Source organism: Astyanax mexicanus, chromosome 13 (genome assembly GCF_023375975.1).
Source record: "Astyanax mexicanus isolate ESR-SI-001 chromosome 13, AstMex3_surface, whole genome shotgun sequence".
In the NCBI taxonomy this organism is placed as follows: Eukaryota; Metazoa; Chordata; class Actinopteri; order Characiformes; family Acestrorhamphidae; genus Astyanax; species Astyanax mexicanus.
Genome location: NC_064420.1, coordinates 52,292,513 through 52,313,270, shown reverse-complemented (window position 1 = coordinate 52,313,270; position 20,758 = coordinate 52,292,513). Strand labels below are relative to the sequence as shown.

The 20,758-nt window shown below is 40.4% G+C and overlaps 1 protein-coding gene across 10 annotated transcripts in view; it reads right to left on the bottom strand.

Moving 5' to 3' along the window:
• hdac7a (histone deacetylase 7a) overlaps positions 1 to 20,758 on the bottom strand; it is a 103,023-nt gene that overhangs the window by 72,290 nt on the left and 9,975 nt on the right. For 8 of the 10 annotated variants that reach the window (XM_049486499.1, XM_049486502.1, XM_049486493.1 and 5 more), the window contains exons 1-2: positions 7,974 to 8,165; positions 6,767 to 6,833 (exon numbers count right to left, since the gene is read on the bottom strand). The exons of 1 other annotated variant lie outside the window; for it this stretch is intronic. The gene's annotated coding sequence lies outside the window, so the exon portion shown is untranslated. Of the gene's footprint in view, positions 1 to 6,766; positions 6,834 to 7,973; positions 8,166 to 20,758 lie in introns of those variants that run through there. One more of the 10 variants, XM_049486494.1, reaches the window with a different exon arrangement.

Sequence of the window (20,758 nt, the reverse complement as noted above, 5' to 3'; positions counted from 1 at the left end):
GAAATATTCACTATTCACTGTATACCTGTAACTCTACCTCTTCACTACTTTACTTTAACTGATGCTCTCAAACTTTACATTAAGAGACAAGAAATTCAAGTAATTAACTCTTGATGAGTTCAGCACAGCACAACACAACATCCACAACATCCAAGCATTCTCAAAAACCTCCACCCTAAAAAAGCATTCTCAAAAACCTCCACCCTAAAAAAGCATTCTCAAAAACCTCCACCCTAAAAAAGCATTCTCAAAAACCTCCACCCTGAAGGAAATTTTTAAAAATATTCATCCTGAAAAGCATTCTCAAAAACCTCCATCTTGGAGAACATTCTCAACATTCTTGTTGGTGAAGGAGAGCATTTCCAAAAACTTCTACTCTGGAGAACTTTCTTAAAAACCTCCAACCAGGAGAGCATTCTTAAAAACCTCCACCCTGAAAAGCATTTTTAAAAACCTCCACCCTGGAGAACATTCTCAAAAACTTCCAACACGGAGAGCATTCTCAAAAACCTCCAACCTAAAGAGCATTCTCAAAAACTTCTACTCTGGAGAACATTCTCAAAAACCTCCAACCAGGAGAACATTCTCAAATACCTCCACCCTGAAAAGCATTCTCAAAAACTTTCAACCAGGAGAAAATTTCCATCCTTTTTTGAGCTTTTTCAAAAACCTCCACCCTGAGGAGCATTCTCAAAAACCTCCAACCTGGAGCGCTTTCTCAAAAACCTCCACCCTGAGGAGCATTCTCAAAAACCTCCAACCTGGAGCGCTTTCTCAAAAACCTCCACCCTAAAGAGCATTCTCAAAAATCTCCGACCTAAAGATCCTTCTCAAAAATCTCCACCCTAAAGAGCATTCTCAAAAATCTCCACCCTGGACAGTTTTCTTAAAAACATCCACATGGAGAACCCTCTACCCAGGAGAATGTTTTTTTAATAACTCTGGCCTATAAAGCATTCTCAAATACTTCTCAAAAACATTCCCAAAAACACCATCCTGGAGAGCATTCTCAAAGACTAATAAACCAGAAGAGCATTCTCAAAATAATTCACCCTGGAGATCAGTCTAAAAAAACTCAGGAGAATGTTCCTAAATGACTGGCCTATACAGCTTTTACAAAAACCTCCACCCAAAAGAGTGCTCTCAAAAACCTCCACCCTGGTGATATCAAACTTTTAAAGGAGAAAGTTTGGAGAACGTTCCAATAGACTTGCAACCTGGTGAGTGTTTTAAACTCATCCATCCTGTAATTTTCTCAGGGGAGGAGGAGAAAAATACGTGATCAGTTCTGATGGCGATAAAAATCACAGTGAAGCTCCTGTAACAGAAAGTACCAAACCAGAACCCCCTGTAATCCTAATCCCGTCCAATTACAGCTAACAGGCTCCCTAACGAGGTACTAACGAGGTACTAATCTAGACCTAATCCAGTCCCGGGGCTGTATCCCGTAATCTCAGCGTAAGCAGAAGCGTGAGGGTTAACGCGTGACTCAGATAAAAGCATTGTCCTGAATCTTCTCCTGAATCATCCCGAGATTCTACGAAAGCCTGGGCGAGCGGGACACGGTTACAGCCGAACAAAAGCCCGGCGAAACCCGACGCTCTCGCCACCGGCCATGACCTCACCGCCTTTTCCAGCCGCCCGTCTGAAGCCGCGGAACCCGATCCCGTCGCCATTCAGAACCGGCGTACGGCGCTGTGGATTACAGCTGCAGCCGTTACTCAACACATTCTACACCCATCAGATCTGAAACCCAACACACCAACAACTTACAGCCCAAACTCCTCCCTGAACCAGCCCGACCAATCACAACACAGCTCATTTACATACAGCAGTACTAAAGAATCATCACCGTCTAAAAGCATCAGCGGAATCTCGAGCTCTCAGCAGGATGATGTTGATGGTATCGGTTAACTGTTCATTAGATGATGCTGAACGTGTGATCTGTATTTACTGCAGTGGAGTAAAAGTGAATTACACTCAATTCCCACTAAACACTACTTTAAGATCTGTGTACTCATTACTTATACTTTAAGTATTAAAGTATTTAGCATTATAACACTATAAAAACACAATACACTGATTGAGAATAGTAGTTTATCATTACAGCACATGTTTTACCTGGATTATCAGCTTTTAATCCATTTTTTAACCATCAAAGACCAATATTAACTTCAAGAGAAAATACAGCACCAGTCAAAAGTTTGGACACACCTTAAATTCAAAGTTTGTTCATTATTTTTAAATGTTCTGTATTGTAGTTTAATACTAAACTCATCCAGAAAATATATATGGAATGTTTATTAAATTAAAAAGTGTTAAACAAACCATATTCATACTTTAGATTCTTCTCAGTCAGTTTTATGAGGTAGAGTCTCCTGGAATTCAGGCGTTCAGTTAACAGCTGTGCTGAACTCATCAAGAGTTAATTACTTGAATTTCTTGTCTCTTAATGTAAAGTTTGAGAGCATCAGTTAAAGTAAAGTAGTGAAGAGGTAGAGTTACAGGTATACAGTGAATAATCCAGATTATAAAAAGTAAGAACTACTCAACTAAACAAAGAAAAAATACTCAATCAAATAGTCAACCTGAAAAAAAGAAGAATTTGAAGAACTTTGAAAGTATCCTCAAGTGCAGTAACTGCAGAAATCATTAAAACATTATAATGATGGAACTGGCACTCATCAGGACCGCCCCAGGAAAGAATAGAAGAGCGAGAGTTTCCTCTGTTGTACAGGATGAGTTTATCAGAGTTTCCAGCCTCAGAAACCACAAGTTAACAAACAGCTCCTCAGATAAGAGTATCTAAATGCTTCACAGAGTATTTTAGTTTGTTTAACACTGTTTTTAAGTTACTACATGATTCATTACGTGTTCCTTCATAATCTGATAGATCACTTCACTATTCATTTACTATGTAGAGAAATAAAACTAAAAACAAATTAGAAGGAGTGCTCAAACTTTTGACTGGTACTGTATTTAAGGCAGGAGACATCTCCTCACCCCCCACAAATCATACCCATCAAATGTATAAAAATCAAATTTAAATCAAGTAATTTTCAATGCAATTTAACTGATACATAATAAAAGTCCTGGTCTCTGTTTAAAGGGTCTGAAAATGATAAATCTGGATTTTTCTAATCGCTGTTTTCCTGTTAAGTGATTTGAGATGAGCGCTGGTAAATCCACTGGATCCAGTTCTGCTTTATTTCAGTACCGGTACTCAGTAGTGCAGTGTGAACTGGTTTTGAACGCTGGGTGCAGAATGTGGAAGTGCTACTGCTGAAACCCAGTCACCACACCAGCAGCACTGCCAAACCCCGCTCACATGACCCACACTCAAACCAACCACGCTTAATCACCACGGCCCAGCCAACAGCTCACTCTCAGAGTCTGTGAGTGTGTGTGCTGTTAAATATTCACTAAAAGTCTGGAGACACCTGGTCTATGTTGCTAAATTTCCTACGGGATCAATAAAGTATCTATCTATCTATCTATCTATCTAAAAAATACTTTCTTTTAAACTTAAACGAGTGCTGGATGTTAATCTACACAGATTTCTCTCCTTAAACTGTTTATTTGGGTGAATGAAGAGCTTCCGTTTATTTACAGTAAACTTAGATTCCCAAATTTCTCCAGCACTAAGGCTGGAGCATTAATGCTAATGCTGTTCCAGCAGTGCTCGCCAGGATTAGCAGCAGGCTACAGGCCGATAATACTCACCTCTAAATGGTAAAAGAGCTTGCACTGTGGTTAGAGGCTAATGCTAACACTGCTAATTAAAAGGGTGAATGACGATTTTTGGGGAAATTAAAGGATTTTAGGTGCACCTTATATTGCAGAAAATATGGTAAGAGTATATTCTATTTTTCTTGGAGTAACTGTCTCTACTGTGCAGAGAAGACTATTCTATTGGCAGTACTTCTCTACTACAGGGACTAGACCAGCTGTGTGTGTGCATGTGCACATCTGTGTCAGCAACAATGGGTGCAACTTAAAATAGCTGAATGTAGCCTCATTATTAGAAGGAGTATCCAATAATATTTCACTATAGTTCAGTATAGTTTAGTATAGTGAATATCAAACAGAGTCGTTTAGAGTGAAACCGAAACTTTTCGGATAAAACTAAGAAACAAGCATTGTGAGAAAAAACATCAACATAAGTTTAGTCTCGAAATTACCTAAATGACATAGAAACCACCTATGATATCATAGCAACTGCCTAGCAACAGCTTAGAACAGCATAATGTAGCAATCAATCACTTGTCAACCACAGAGCAACCAACTCTGTAGCATCAGCAACCATGTCGTTAGCTCAGCCAAAGCATAGCAACCACCTACAAACAATCTAGTAACCACCTAGCATATCCTAGCAACTGCATAGCAACAGTTTAGAACAGCATACTGTAGCAATCAGTTACCTGGCAACCACAGAGCAACCACCTGGACAGCATCGGCATAGCATAGCAACTGCCTAGCAGTCACTGAGCAACCACATACGATATCATGGTAACTGCCTAGCAACGGCATACTGTAGCAATTACCGGACAACTGTTGAACAATAATCTGGGTATCTTAGCCATAGCATAGCAATAGCATAGCAACCACCTACAAACAATCTAGCAACTGCCTAGCAACAGCACAGCGACAGCTTAGAACAGCATACTGTAGCAATCAATCACCTGGCAACCACAGACCAACCACCTAACTAACATAGTAATAACATAGTCATAACCTCTTTCAAATTTCCTAAATTAAATAGCCTAAATATATGCCTATGTCCTGATTTTCAAAGAAAATATTTATTGAACACTTAACGTGTTTAATATTCCAGAAAACACACCAACAAACCTGTCATTTTTTGGTAATAATTTATTCAATATTTTCATTTATTTGGCAAAAAATGAAAGTGCTTTGCTACACAACATGCTGACGACCAATCAGCTGCTTGATGCTACACAGTTTATTTAGATACTGTACAGAGTCTGTTCAGGTTCTCCACCTCTACTGTTTACAGAACCATAAAAACCCAACCTGTATAAAGCTTTATTCACTACAGTGGAATATTTAATAGAGGATTTATTATAGAAATATACATATCATTCGGTGCTAAGAGAGCTGCAGTACTATTAGAACAATGTTTATTATGGTATGTCCTTAAAAAGACATGAAAAGACAAGAAAACAAGTTCATATTCATAAAGTTTTAAGAGTTCAGAAATAATCAATATTTGGTGGAATAACCCTGGTTGGTTTTTAATCACAGTTTTAATTTCATGCATCTTGGCATCATGTTCTCCTCCACCAGTCTTACACACTGCTTTTGGATAACTTTATGCTGCTTTACTCCTGGTGCAAAAACTCAAGCAGTTCAGTTTGGTGGTTTGATGGTTTGTGATCATCCATCTTCCTCTTGATTTTATTACAGAGATTTTTTTTAGTTTGGTTAAATCAAAGAAAATCATAATTTTAAGTGCTCTCTTTTTTACAGAACTGTATGTCCTTAATTTTTTTTAAAATCAAGGTCATGTTATGTTTCTATTTTATAAAGGTTTAAAATACTAAACCCTAAAAAAGGTTCAGTTTTTAGATAAAAATGGATTCCACTAGCCAAAGAACCCCTTTAACCATAGTTGGACTACAAACAAGTACATATATATATATATATATATTATAGTAGAGTACTAAACAGTTAGAACAGTGAACACCAACAACAGTCATATGGAACAGTGTGTGTGTGTGTGTGTGTGTCTGTGTGTCTGTGTGTGTGTTGCGTATGTTGAACGCAATGGCAAACTGAGCCACCATTTCCAGGGAACGACGGGGAGGAAATGATAACTTACTACTATGCAAATCCTGCAATTACACCCAGCAGCTCACAGTGACCTCATCCCTCAACCAACAGCTGGAATATCCAAAACGAGAACGTCCACATTAAGAATGTCCACATCGAGAACAACTACAACCAAAAAGCCCAACAACACCAGGAGAGTCAACAACACCAACAACCAACAAACACCCACACTGAAAATGTCCAACAATACCAGCATCCACACTGAGAACATCTACAGTCAGAACGTCCAAACTAACAACCTCTAACAACATCAGCATCTACAACGAGAACGTCAACAACACCAACAACCAACAAACATCCACATCGAAAACGTCCAACAGCATCCACACCAAGAGCATCCACACCAAGAACATCCACACCAAGAACATCCAACAGCACCCAACGTCCACAAAGAGAATGTCCAACAGTCAGAATTTCCACAACAAGAATGTCTACTGCCAGAGCATCCTCTGCTACAACATTCACAACGCAAAGTTCCACAGCTAGAACATTTACAATCAGTATGTCCATGCTCAGAACGTCCTCCAGAATGTCCATGGCCATGACGTCCACTGCGAGAACATTCAGTCAGAAATTACAAAGCCAGAACTTCCTCTGCTAAAACATCTACATTCAAAACATCCACAGCCAGAAAGATCACAACTAGAACATCCACGGCCAGAACGTCCACCACTAGAATGTCCACTGCTGGAATGTCCAACTGTGAGAATATTTAAAGCTAGATTGTCCAAAGCCTGAACATCCTCTGATAGAACATCCAAAGCAAAAACGACCACAGATTATATACAGTCTGAAGTAGGCCTATCACGAAAACAACTCTGAAACTTTGTACTCTTGTACACAGGTGTACAAACATTGTAACTCTACAGAAGTCCCCCCAGGTGTTCAGGTGTGTATAAAGGTAAAGACGTACCTGTCCCGCTGAGCGACGCTGTCTCCGGGCTCTGGGTCTACGGGCCGGGCCAGCGACACAATTCCATCTGCAGAGAAACAAAAGCCGGTTCTGAGTTTCTCACAAAGAGAACATGCTGTAACTCCGTCTGACGCTAAAAACAGCACCACTTCCGTTATTCAACACAGAGAAAAACACAGCCTAAAATACCACAACCAGAACAGAAAGCAAAACAGCAACACAACCCAGAGAACCTGTAGAACAGATGAGAACCTGGAGAACAGAGAAGATTAAAATCAGTCCTACAGCATCTCCATCACAATATACAGACCTATATAACTAATCCATTACAAACAATTCAGTAGGACAATAAAACTAATGTAAACAACTTTAAACCCCAGCAACATAGCTTTAAACTGCAGTAACACAACTTATATTAAAGTTGACCCCAAAATGCAACTTTAAACCTCAGTAACACAGTTTTAAACCCCGTTAACGGCACTCATAGTAAAGTTGACCCAGGTAACACAGGTTTAAACCTCAGTAACACAAATTTTAACCCCAGTAACGCAACTTTAAACCCCAGTAACGCAACATTAAACCCCAGTAATGCAACTTGTAGTAAAGTTGACCCAGTAACACAACTTAAAACACCAGTAACGCAATTCACAGTACAGTTGACCCCAATAACGCAACTTTATACTCAAGTAACGCAACTCACTTACTAACGCAACTTAAGTACCAATAACGCACCTTTACCTACCAAAACTGCAACTTTAAACCTCAAAAACGCAACTTAGAACACAAATAACGCAACCTTAAACCCCATTACCGCAACTTTAAACCTGAGTAAAGCAACTTTAAACAATGCAGACACAACACAAACTCACGAATCGCAACTTCAAAACCCCAGCAACCCGACGTTAAAGCCCAGCACTGCATCTTGAAACCGCAGCAGCACAACTTTAAAGCCCTGTACCAAACATTTTAACAAAAGTAACACACTTTAAAACCAAACAACACAACTTTAAACCCCAACATCACGACTTGTAACTACAGTAGAACAGAGTTACACCTTGTAGGAACTTTAAACTACAGAAACACAGTTTTAAACCCCCGGTACGGAGCGCGCCGGAGCCCAGCTGTAGTGTAGAGTAGTGTAGTATTGTGTAGTATAGTGTAGTATAGTGTATCGAGCGGTAGAGTCGGTAGTTTGTAACACTGTTACCGTGCTGTAGCTCCGCGGTGTTCTCTCCGGTCCTCGCGCTCTAAACCCTGTAAAACTTCCTCCTCTCGCGCACCGAGCTCATCATCCACACCGCGCGCGCTCTGTTCTTCACTTCAGAGAGAGAGAGATAGCGAGAGAGAAAGAGCGAGCGAGAGAGAGAGCGAGAAAGAGAGAGAGAGCCCTGCTGAGACCAAAATAGAAATGTGGGCGGCGCCCACCCAAAATAGCTCTGATGTCACGCGCCTTCCCCTTCGCATTGTTTCCCAGCGAGTGTCGCTCACGAGCTAACTGCAGCCAGTGTGCACTACTGAGGGTGGAAGTGCCGGAGTGTGCACTACAACACACACTCAAAGTGCACTCTTACACATCGTACACTTACTGCACACTTACACATATACAGTGCACACTTACACACTCACACTGCACACTTAATGCACACTTACACACTCAGTGCACAGACACTGCACTCATCTACAAGTTTTAACAGTGGACACATACAGAGTGCAGACTTACACACTGCATTCTTACACACTTACAGTGCCCACTTACACACTGCACTCTTACACAGTGTACACTTACAAACTACATCCTTTAACAGTGCACACATATACAGTGCACACTTACACACTGCATTCTTACACACTCAGAGTGCACACTTATAAACTACATGCTTTACCAGTGAACACTTACACTGCATTGTTACACATTGCACACTTACTGTACATTACACACTGCACACTCACTGCACACACTTACACAGTGCACCCTTACGCACTACACAATTATATTCTGTACAAGTATGCACTGTAAACACCTGAACACACATAGAGCGAACACATCGCACAATTATACAGTAAACTGCACACTGGATAGACAACCAGTGCACATTTACACACTTTAAACATATAGAGTGCACACTTACAAATTGAACACACAACAATATCAACACCACAGCGCCATTGCACATCACACGCAGACTAATCATTTCATCATTAAGGTCAGAACTGAGGCTGAGGCGATGGAGGGCGGGGCCTTGCTGCACCGGGACGCGTGGCTAAACCCGCGGTCAGAGCGCTGCAGTTCTACGAAATGTGTTCATCTGATCTGAAACTCTCCGCCAGTAAACACCACGCTGTGGTGATATACATCAGCTTCACCATCAACTGCAGGTGCGTGTGTGCATGTGTGTGTGTGCATATGTAGGTGGGTGCAATACTGTACAAAGCAGCTTTTTATTTTTTTATATAGCAAATTCAGGATTTTATAGCCTATTAGCATATTTTTATATTTAAGATTAGACACTGTGTATTACCACAAGGGGGTGTAAAAGTTCTTTAACCACTGCCTTATATAAGGATGGCTCTCAGAGCCTATGTTTGGATAGTGTATCTCCTGGTGAGAGAGCAATAACTGCTAGATATGCCTCTACAACAGGGAGCATCATTAGACTGAGAAGCAGGATGATAATTTCCATAAATTGTCCGCCATCCATCTAGGCCTGTTGATCAACCAGACACTGTTGGCTCTTTTTGCAGGAACCATAACGTCTTAAGCAACAAATCCAGGTTCTTAGATGATGGTCAGGTTTTAGTACGAAGCCTTGTATTTTTGGTGCTTCAATTCTGCCTTTGTCCTGGACTGAAGAGTTCACACTGTAAACTGCAGGTGTGATTGATGATCTGAGGAGCATCTCATACAGTGAGAGTCGGTCACTCCTAGTAGTGATGGGAGGAACACTAACAGTGATCTCAGTGATCTGTGCAGAACATTCTGCAGATACATGTGTTGCTGCTTTCTCTCCTGCAGAACTTCCAGCTGATAGCAGCAGCATTTTTCACCAGGATAATGTTCACCCACACACAGCAAGGGTTTCCCAGGAACACAGTCTCCACCAGATTGCAGCACTTCCTCGTCCTGCCCGCTCTCCAGATTTATCACCAATCCAGCATTTATGGAGCAGCTGGGACTCAGCTTCAGCTTCAATCTACGAGTGTAGAGCTACAGGCCCAGCTGTAGCAACATCTTTGAGACCCAACCGTCTCAATCTCATCTTATATCCAGGATAGATGATCCAACAGGTTCTAAACAGTTTCAACCAATAAACTTATTAATAAACTGTAATACTGTAATCACTGTAATAGATGATATATATATATATATATATATATATATATATATATATATATATATGGCTGTAAGTGTGGTGTATATGACTCTACACTGCGTGCGGTTCTGCTGTTAGCGTAGCAGCGCTTAGTTCGGGCGCTCTGTATAATTATGCAGTGAGACGGGTGTAGACTGTTTAAATTTAGGCTGAGTTTCTGTACCAAAGCCTCCCATACGTTTCAGAAATAACCACACACACATACACACACACACACACACACACACACACACACACACACACACACACACACACACACACACACAAAGAGAGAGAGTAGGTGCATGCATTATAAAATAAAAACCAGCACAGGAGGTACTGTTCTACATCCTTTACAGGGGGATCCCAACTAGCCTTACGAGAAACCCTGTATGTATGTGTGTGTATATGTGTGTGTGTGTGTGTGTGTGTGTTATAATTACACAATCTCTCAGTATGAATAATATCCGGCAGACGGCGAAAATAACACAACCACAATATGAAACTGAAGCAGCCCATCACCATGAATAGAGGATATGCACACACACACACACACACACACACAGATAGATAAATAAAAACATGTTAACTCTACATTTAATACATGTATGCTTTATTATTATAAACTAAACTTGCGTCAGAAAAAGGTGGGACAGAGCAGAAAATGCACAAAAATAAAAGTGCAGCATTTCTGCGGTAACTTTTATTTAACTTTTATCTGATTGCAGACAGTAAAACTCAAAAATAAGCTGTTTTTATCTGCTCAACCTAAATTCAGCTCAAGGAAATGGAAGAACATTTTTTCTATTTGCATTTTCCATTCTGTCTAATTGTTTCTCATTTAGGGATATATATATATATATATATATATATATATATATATATATATATATATATATATATATATATATATATATATTAGAAGTGATATACAGTAATTATATATGACAGCATAGGACATTCTTAATAACTATAACTATATATTTAGTTACAGAGTGTTCACTTTTAAGGTACTGAACTATAGTGTACACCACAACATGATACAAACTATATAGAGTATTTAATTTAATGATGTGGTGCATATCTATAGTATGAGTCTAGAGTATTAGATATAGAGTGTATAACCCTAGAAAATGAAGGTACTGTTACATACAGTGTCTATAGTATACTTTAGTAAGGTCATTATCTACTAGATATATAAATACAAGACCACACAATGTGTTTATACAGTATATACTCAGTATATACAGAACCAGTCAAAAGTTTGGACACACCTTAAATTCAGTGTTTTTTTTCCATTATTTTACAATGTCCTGTATTGTAGATTAAGTAGTGAAGAGGTAGAGTTACAGGTATACAGTGAATAGCTCTATTTGAGTAATGTTCGAATCCAGATTATGAGAAGCAAGAAATACTCAACTAAATAAAGAAAAAAATACTTTAATAAGAAATGAAGCTCAGTCAATCTGAAAAGAAGAATTTCAAGAACTTTTGAAAGTATCCTCAAGTACAGCCACTGCAAAAGACCATCAAAATATAATGATGGAACTGGCACTCATCAGGACCGCCACCAGGAAAGGAAGAGCGAGAGTTTCCTCTGTTGTACAGGATGAGTTAATCAGAGTTTCCAGCCGCAGAAACCACAAGTTAATAAACAGCTCCCCAGATAAGAGTATCTAAATACTTCACAGAGTATTTTAGATTGTTTAACACTGTTTTTAAGTTACTACATGATTCATTATGAGTTCCTTCATAATCTGATAGATCACTTCACTATTAATTTGCTATGTATGTAAGTGCACCATGTTTACTTATTTTTACATTTTTGGTAATTTAGCTTTCACTAAAGAGTTGACCTTAATTGTGATCAGTGCTAACAAGAATGCTAACATGCTAAGATGCTAATGTTGAGCTGAAACCTCAGCAGGCTGTAAATAAAGTGGAAGTGTTGGGTTGGCGCCAGCAGACCTGTTTTCTTTATATATTCCAGTAAAGAGCGAAACAAAGGGAGGAAAGACGCTACGTTCAATTAGCACAGGATGTGGTCAACTGAAGGTTAGCGCCTGTGACACACACACACACAGCTGTGTATAGTTAGGCAGGTAAGTAGGACTGAGCATTCAGCAGGCCTCTGTTCTCACGGCGTGTGTTAGCGTTAGCGTTAGTGCTGAATGGGGAAGTGAAGCTACTGTTAGTCAGCTCGACTGGATTTGTTTTTCTACTTTGAGGTAAAAAAAGAAATAAGTGCTTTCAGGTTTTGCAACCGGCCTGCATTCGCTAGTCATGCAGCGCATCACGAAAAACCAGCGTGCTAACGACATTTAAAGCGAAACAATGCTCTAATGTTATTCCATTTTTACATTTCTAAATTCTCACAGCTTTAGAAATATTGACAGTGTAATTGCACAGTAAATGTTCATATAAATATTGCTAATATATTTCATAAAGATTTTAACATTACAAATAAATGGTGCATGCCCATTTACTATACTGTATTGTACTTGTGCTTCCATAGCAACCACATACTCTAGCAACAGCATAGCAACAAACCCAATGACATAGTAACCAACACCTTTGCAACCACCTAGCAACACCAGATAAATCCCCTGGGCTACCATAACAACCACCTAACAGCTTTCTAGCAACAATTTAGCAACCCAATAACAACCAGCCTGCAACCACTAAGCAACATCATACCAACCACCTAGCATACCATAACAAATACCTAGAAGCACCTTAGCAGCCAGCCTGTAACCACTTAGCAAAATTGAAGCAACCACCCACCTAGCAACCACAGAGCAACACCATAGCAACCATCTGAGATACCATAGCAACATACAAGCAACATGTTAGCAGAAAAAACAATAATAACAAGCTGGCAACTGCTTAGCAACATCATACTAACCACCTTGCAGCATAAAAAACACCTAATAACCACAGAGCAACACAATAGTAACCATCTGGGATACCATAGCAACCAGCTGGCAACACCAGAGCAACCCCTTAGCAACGTCAAAGCAACCCCCTAGTAACCACATATGAAACAGCAACACCATAAAAACTACCTAACATGATAGGAACTGTCGCTGTATAGCAGTACAGTAGTAGAGTAGTACAGTACAGTAGTATAGTCGTACAGTCATACAGTAGTAGAGTAGTACAGTAGTATAGTACTGTGGGCTGGTTAGTATGCATCACCTGAAACCCTAAAGATCTTCTGATCTGGTGATCTGGTGATCTGCAGGTGATCTGATGATCTGGTGATCTGGTGATCTAATTATCTGGTGATCTGATGATCTGGTGATCTGCAGGTAATCTGGTGATCTGATGATCTGGTGATCTGATGATCTGCTGATCTGGTGATCTGGTGATCTGCAGGTAATCTGATGATCTGATGATCTGGTGATCTGATGATCTGGTGATCTGATGATCTGGTGATCTGATGATCTGATGATCTGATGATCTGGTGATCTGATGATCTGGTGATCTGATGATCTGGTGATCTGGTGATCTGATGATCTGATGATCTGGTGATCTGATGATCTGGTGATCTGCTGATCTGGTGATCTGCAGGTAATCTGGTGATCTGATGATCTGGTGATCTGATGATCTGCTGATCTGGTGATCTGGTGATCTGCAGGTAATCTGATGATCTGATGATCTGGTGATCTGATGATCTGGTGATCTGATGATCTGGTGATCTGATGATCTGATGATCTGATGATCTGGTGATCTGATGATCTGATGATCTGGTGATCTGATGATCTGGTGATCTGCTGATCTGGTGATCTGCAGGTGATCTGCTGATCTGGTCGCGCTGCAGATAATCAGATTTCTCTATCAGTCTCTCAGTGTGAACGAGAGCCCTCAGACGGTCAGTAGTGCGTGTAATCACCAGCTACACAGACGCATTTACACCACAGACACGCCGCCGCTAATTCAGCCGGGACGTCCCGTGAGCCCCCGCAGGGTCAGGAGGTCATCAGCACTGCTGCTGTAAATCTGATTAATACTCTAATCTACCGACTCTGTCAAATATGCAAATACTTCTGTGGCAAACCTTCACTTCACTCTAGACATGTAACTATACGCATTACGCAACGCAGACAGCAGCAGCAGCTGTGATTGGTCTGCCTAACGACTCGGTCCCGTCCACACATATTCCCAACTTCGCACTTTTAGCTGCAGAGCGACACAGAATCACCAACGCACAAGTATAAACGCTCACTATGGCAAAGGTTAAAGTAAAACCAGCCTGAAGCTCAGTGTCTCAGACTGCCTTCATTCAGTTTTACAGAGCAGCTTAACGAACCAAAAACAGGATACTGTCTGTCTTTATTTTTTCCCCAAATGTCTCTCTCTCTCTCTCTTTCTTTCTCTCTCTTTCTCTCTCTCTCTCTCTCTTTCTCTCTCTCTTTCTTTCTCTCTCTCTCTCTCTCTCTCCCTCTCTCTCTCTCTCTCTGGTCATATGAGTTGATAGTGTGTGATGGTATCTCCTGCCTTCAATGTGTTCTTTCTATTTGGATTACACTACCTTCACACACACACACACACACACACACACACACACACAGGGTACTGGGTGGCATTTGGGCTGAGAGTGAGGGAGAGTCGGGCCTTTGTGTGGAAATGTCAAAACTTGGAGTGCACAAGTTCAACCTACAACAAACACACACTGTAACACACACACACACTGTAACATTTTATACTTTATTTTGTTTCCATATACAATATAATAAACAATAAGGAAACAAAATATTTCAGAAAAAAATTCTGAACATGTCACATACAGTTCATTCAAGGTATTACAACATTTCATGTTTTCTCTACTTATGCAAATTACTACTTATTCCAAATATGCATACTCCCAGTGATCGCTGAAATAGAGCAGAACTTTTCTAGTTGTTTAGCTCAATAAAACCCCTATCCAGATAAATCTCTCCATCCAGATAGAGTGAATCTGATTGTGATTGTGTCATGATGAGCACAGAATTGCAGACACGTGCAGATACTGATAAAAATATATGTTTATTATAAAAATAAACAGATGTAATACGTGGTTGATACAGAAAACAGTTAATCACCAGAAACCAGAGCAATGTAGACAAAACCATACCATAAACGAGAGACAGTCCAGAGTTCATACACGAGAGATCCAATGTCAGAGGTAATCCAAGAGGCAGTAGTGAAAACACAGTCCAGGTAATACACAAGCAATCCAATATCAGAGGCAAAGGCAATAATCGGCGTCGAGAAAACAAAGGCAAGGTCAAACACAAGATAAACTGAGACAAGAGATATAGAAACGCTTAGTAATGAGGAGAACCTACAATACGCGGCGTGGGTGTTTGTGTGGAGTGCTCTTTTATAGTGCCAGTAATCAGTATTCAGGACTTCCTGGAGGAAGCAGGTGAGGTGTCACGTGACCAGGTGAGTGCGTGATGTCAGCGGGTGGTGCATTCTGGGTAATGTAGTTGTTGACCTGAGAACCTCTGTTAGAGCTGGGTGTGGAAGGGACAGAGGAGCTAACAGCACCAGACGGGACAGATTGGATGTAGAGAAGTAGAAACATATACCCCCCACTCCAGTAAGAACATAGCAGATGTATGTAGTCTAGTATGAAGATGATCCTGCAGAAACTCAAGAGAACTCCAGATAAACTCCAGTCCAACTAAACTTCTTTAATATATTTACATTCTACTAAAATACATTCATTTACAATCAGCAGATATGCAGCTGAAACACTAGAACAGCCGAGTGCAAAATCCCAAATTATATTTATAGTCATTATGGCTTTTAGTAAACTGTATTTGGGGGGGGGTTAGTGCACTATAGGACTCTGTGGGCGTGGCCTAAACTTTTGTTTTTAATGGCTTTATTTTTCTCATTACATTACCAGTACTTTTATACTTTTAATTTTGGGATATAGAGAGAGAGAGATAAAGAGGGAGAGATGGATAGAGAGAGGGGGGGGGATATGGTGTATCATGTCCCATAAGAAGTTTCATTGGAATGTAGAGAATGCAGAAAAAGAGAGAGAGAGAGAGAGAGAGAGAGAGAGAGAGAGAGAGAGAGAGAGAGAGAGAGAGGATAAACATATGGAAGTTGGGGAGAAGAAACATGTTGAGGGTGTGGAAAGAGTGTGTGTGTGTGTGTATGTGTGTGTGAAGTGTGTGTGAAGTGTGTGTGTGTGTGTAGTGTGTGTGTGTGTGTGTGTGTATGTGTGTGTGAAGTGTGTGTGAAGTGTGTGTGTGTGTGTAGTGTGTGTGTGTGTGTAGTGTGTGTGTGTGTGTGAAGTGTGTGTGAAGTGTGTGTGTGTGTGTAGTGTGTGTGTGTGTGTAGTGTGTGTGTGTGTGTGTGTGTGTTGGGTGTGGACTGCAGTGAATTTCCAGTTGAGATGTTGTGACTCATTCATGACTAAAGTGGAGCATCCAGCACTGCATTAAAGCGATACATCATCAACCATCAGCTTATATACCCACTGCTTTAATTTATTCTAATGTTATATAGAGTTAATTACAGGTAGACACACTCACTGACCACTGACTTTATTAATGTTTATTTGGGTTTAGTATTCTAATGTTATATAGAGTTAATTACAGGTAGACACTCTCACTGATCACTGACTTTATTAATGTTTATTTGGGTTTAGTATTCTAATGTTATATTATTAGTTTTTGGTTGGGGTTTGATAAGTGTGGCTCTATTTTTCAGTCTTTCTTGCCGTGTGGGCGGAGTGTGTGAAGTGTAAAGCGTATGGGGCAGGTGGTGTGTGTGTGTAGTGTGTGTGTGTGTGTGTGTGTGTTGCACTATTGGAAATTCTTCAGCGTTTTGCACAAAAACAGATCAGAGACCCCGACCCTCTCACAACAGCACGGAAAAATAGAGATAGAGATAAACGACTGGAAAAAGAGTCACTCCGATGTTTCCACTAAAACAAAACAAATCAACATCCACACACTTTTAGCCGCCAGTGCACTCATACTCAAGTATTTCATTATAGAACTCTAATATTCCACCATAAGAACTTTATCCCATCTGTAAAACATGGTGGTGGTAGTATCATGGTACCAGGTAGTACCAGGTTGATTTTCCCTCATTGATGGAAGAATGAATTCTGAATTATATCAGAGAATTCTAAAGGAAAATATCAGGAAATCTGTTCATGAACTGAATCTCAGGAGAAGGTGGGTCATGCAGCAGGACAATGACCCTAAACACACAAACTGTATGTTCCCAACATCAACCCACGTTCCTATACTGCTAAAGCTCAGATGTTGTTGTATTATACTCTGCAGCCGGGGCTGGCTGATTAACATATTGTATTCAGCAAAGCTGTGTTGGATTCCCCTCAGATTCATTTTATTAGTGTTTATAAATAAAGGTTAATCTACAGTTACAGTAGATACAGAATCACCAGCACTGTAATCTGTTGTACCCATACTGCTCTGTAATTAATCTACAGTTACAGTAGATACAGAATCACCAGCACTGTAATCTGTTGTACCCGTACTGCTCTGTAATTAATCTACAGTTACAGTAGATACAGAATCACCAGCACTGTAATCTGTTGTATCCATACTGCTCTGTAATTAATCTACAGTTACAGTAGATACAGAATCACCAGCACTGTAATCTGTTGTACCCGTACTGCTCTGTAATTAATCTACAGTTACAGTAGATACAGAATCATCAGCACTGTAATCTGTTGTACCCATACTGCTCTGTAATTAATCTACAGTTACAGTAGATACAGAATCACCAGCACTGTAATCTGTTGTACCCGTACTGCTCTGTAATTAATCTACAGTTACAGTAGATACAGAATCACCAGCACTGTAATCTGTTGTACCCGTACTGCTCTGTAATTAATCTACAGTTACAGTAGATACAGAATCATCAGCACTGTAATCTGTTGTACCCATACTGCTCTGTAATTAATCTACAGTTACAGTAGATACAGAATCACCAGCACTGTAATCTGTTGTACCCGTACTGCTCTGTAATTAATCTACAGTTACAGTAGATACAGAATCAACAGCACTGTAATCTGTTGTACCCGTACTGCTCTGTAATTAATCTACAGTTACAGTAAATACAGAATCACCAGCACTGTAATCTGTTGTAACCATACTGCTCTGTAATTAATCTACAGTTACAGTAGATACAGAATCACCAGCACTGTAATCTGTTGTACCCATACTGCTCTGTAATTAATCTACAGTTACAGTAGATACAGAATCACCAGCACTGTAATCTGTTGTACCCATACTGCTCTGTAATTAATCTACAGTTACAGTAGATACAGAATCACCAGCACTGTAATCTGTTGTACCCGTACTGCTCTGTAATTAATCTACAGTTACAGTAGATACAGAATCACCAGCACTGTAATCTGTTGTACCCGTACTGCTCTGTAATTAATCTACAGTTACAGTAGATACAGAATCAACAGCACTGTAATCTGTTGTACCCATACTGCTCTGTAATTAATCTACAGTTACAGTAGATACAGAATCAACAGCACTGTAATCTGTAATTTATATAATTAAAATCAGATCCTTCCAAGGTGTTTGATTTATACAGGTATGTAAAATCTCAGGTAATAAAGGTAATAAAACTCCTGTAAGAGTGTCAGTATTTCTGAATATATAATGTATTTGAGTCGTATATCTGTGCTGTAGAGTTAGACACTCTGCCCACACTGTTCTACACTAAACACTGTTTTTCCACCGAGCCGATCCGAGCCTGACTCTCTCAGAACCTGTAAATCCCCCACTGATTCAGTTCAGTACAGTTATACAGCCCAGCTCTACTCAACCATTCATAATCAATAATCAATCATAACCAATCATCAATCAATCAATCAATCATAATCCTTTATAATCAATCATCAATCATAATCAATCATATTCATTGATCAATCATAATCAATTATCAATCAAGCAAACAATCATAATCCTTTATAATCAATCCTAATCATTCATCAATCAAAAATACTAGACACTGAATTTTTAATAAATAATAGTGTATATTGATTAATTCTTAGTGAATACTAAATAATGTATAGTAGACACTGTATAGTTCCTTGTAGGTATTTAATATTCAATAGGTGATCAAAAAGAGATGGTGATGTTGATGTTGGTTATGTTGGTGATGGTGATCATTTTGATGTTGGTAAGCTGATGGTGATAATGGTGATTTTGGTGATCTGATGATGATTTATTGGTGATGTTGGTGAGCTTATAGTGATAATGCTGATGTTGGTAAGCTGATGGTGATATGGTGATGTGGGTGAGCTGATGGTGATAATGGTGATGTTGGTGATAATGGTGATGTTGTTGAGCTGATGGTGATTTAATGGTGATGGTGAGCTGATGGTGGTTTAATGGTGATGTTGGTGAGCTGATGGTGATATGGTGATGTTGGTGAAAATGGTGATGTTGGTGAGCTGATGGTGATAATGGTGATGTTGGTGATAATGGTGATGCTGGTGATAATGGTGATGTTGGTGATAATGGTGATGTTGGTGAGCTAATAGTGATAATGGTGATTTTGGTGAGCTGATGGTGATAATGGTGATGTTGGTGATAATGGTGATGTTGGTGAGCTGATGATGTTGATGATGTTGGTGCTGAGGGTAATTCTCTTGTTTATCAGTGAGGAACTCTGACATCACTCAGGAAGTAAAACAGGTGGGCGAGAGAGATGGAAACACTGCCTAAAAATAGACTCTCTCCCTCTGTCTGCCTCTCTCTCTCTCGCTCTCGCGCCCCCGCGAGTGGAGATGCTGAGCGCTGAGTGTATGATGTGTTTGATGTGTTTGATGTGTTTCGGTTCTGAGTTGTGTCAGATCTCAGGATCTCTGCGCTCTGAAGACGGATCTTCACTCTGAGGTCCGGAAAGTTCTGGCGCTTCTGAAAAGGTCAGAGCTGAACCCAAGCGACTCGACCGAGCAACCGGCTGGAAACTCTGATCAGAACCCAGCAACCGACGCCTGAGAAGCAACTGCAAAAAAACCTGATCACAACCTCACTAACACTGCAGTTACCGCACACTCAGCTTTACCTCACACTACAGCACACTCAGCTTTACCCCACACTACAGCACACTCAGCTTTACCCCACACTACCGCACACTCAGCTTTACCTCACACTACAGCACACTCAGCTTTACCCCACACTACCGCACACTCAGCTTTACCCCACACTACAGCACACTCAGCTTTACCCCACACTACCGCACACTCAGCTTTACCTCACACTACAGCACACTCAGCTTTACCCCACACTACCGCACACTCAGCTTTACCCCACACTACAGCACACTCAGCTTTACCCCACACTACCGCACACTCAGCTTTACCCCACACTACCGCACACTCAGCTTTACCCCACACTACCGCACACTCAGATTTACCCCACACTACCGCACACTCAGATTTACCCCACACTACCACACACTCAGCTTTACCTCACACTACCGCACACTCAGATTTACCCCACACTACCGCACACTCAGATTTACCCGACACTACCACACACTCAGCTTTACCTCACACTACCACACACACTCAGCTTTACCTCACACTACCACACACTCAGCTTTACCCCACACTACAGCACACTCAGCTTTACCTCAC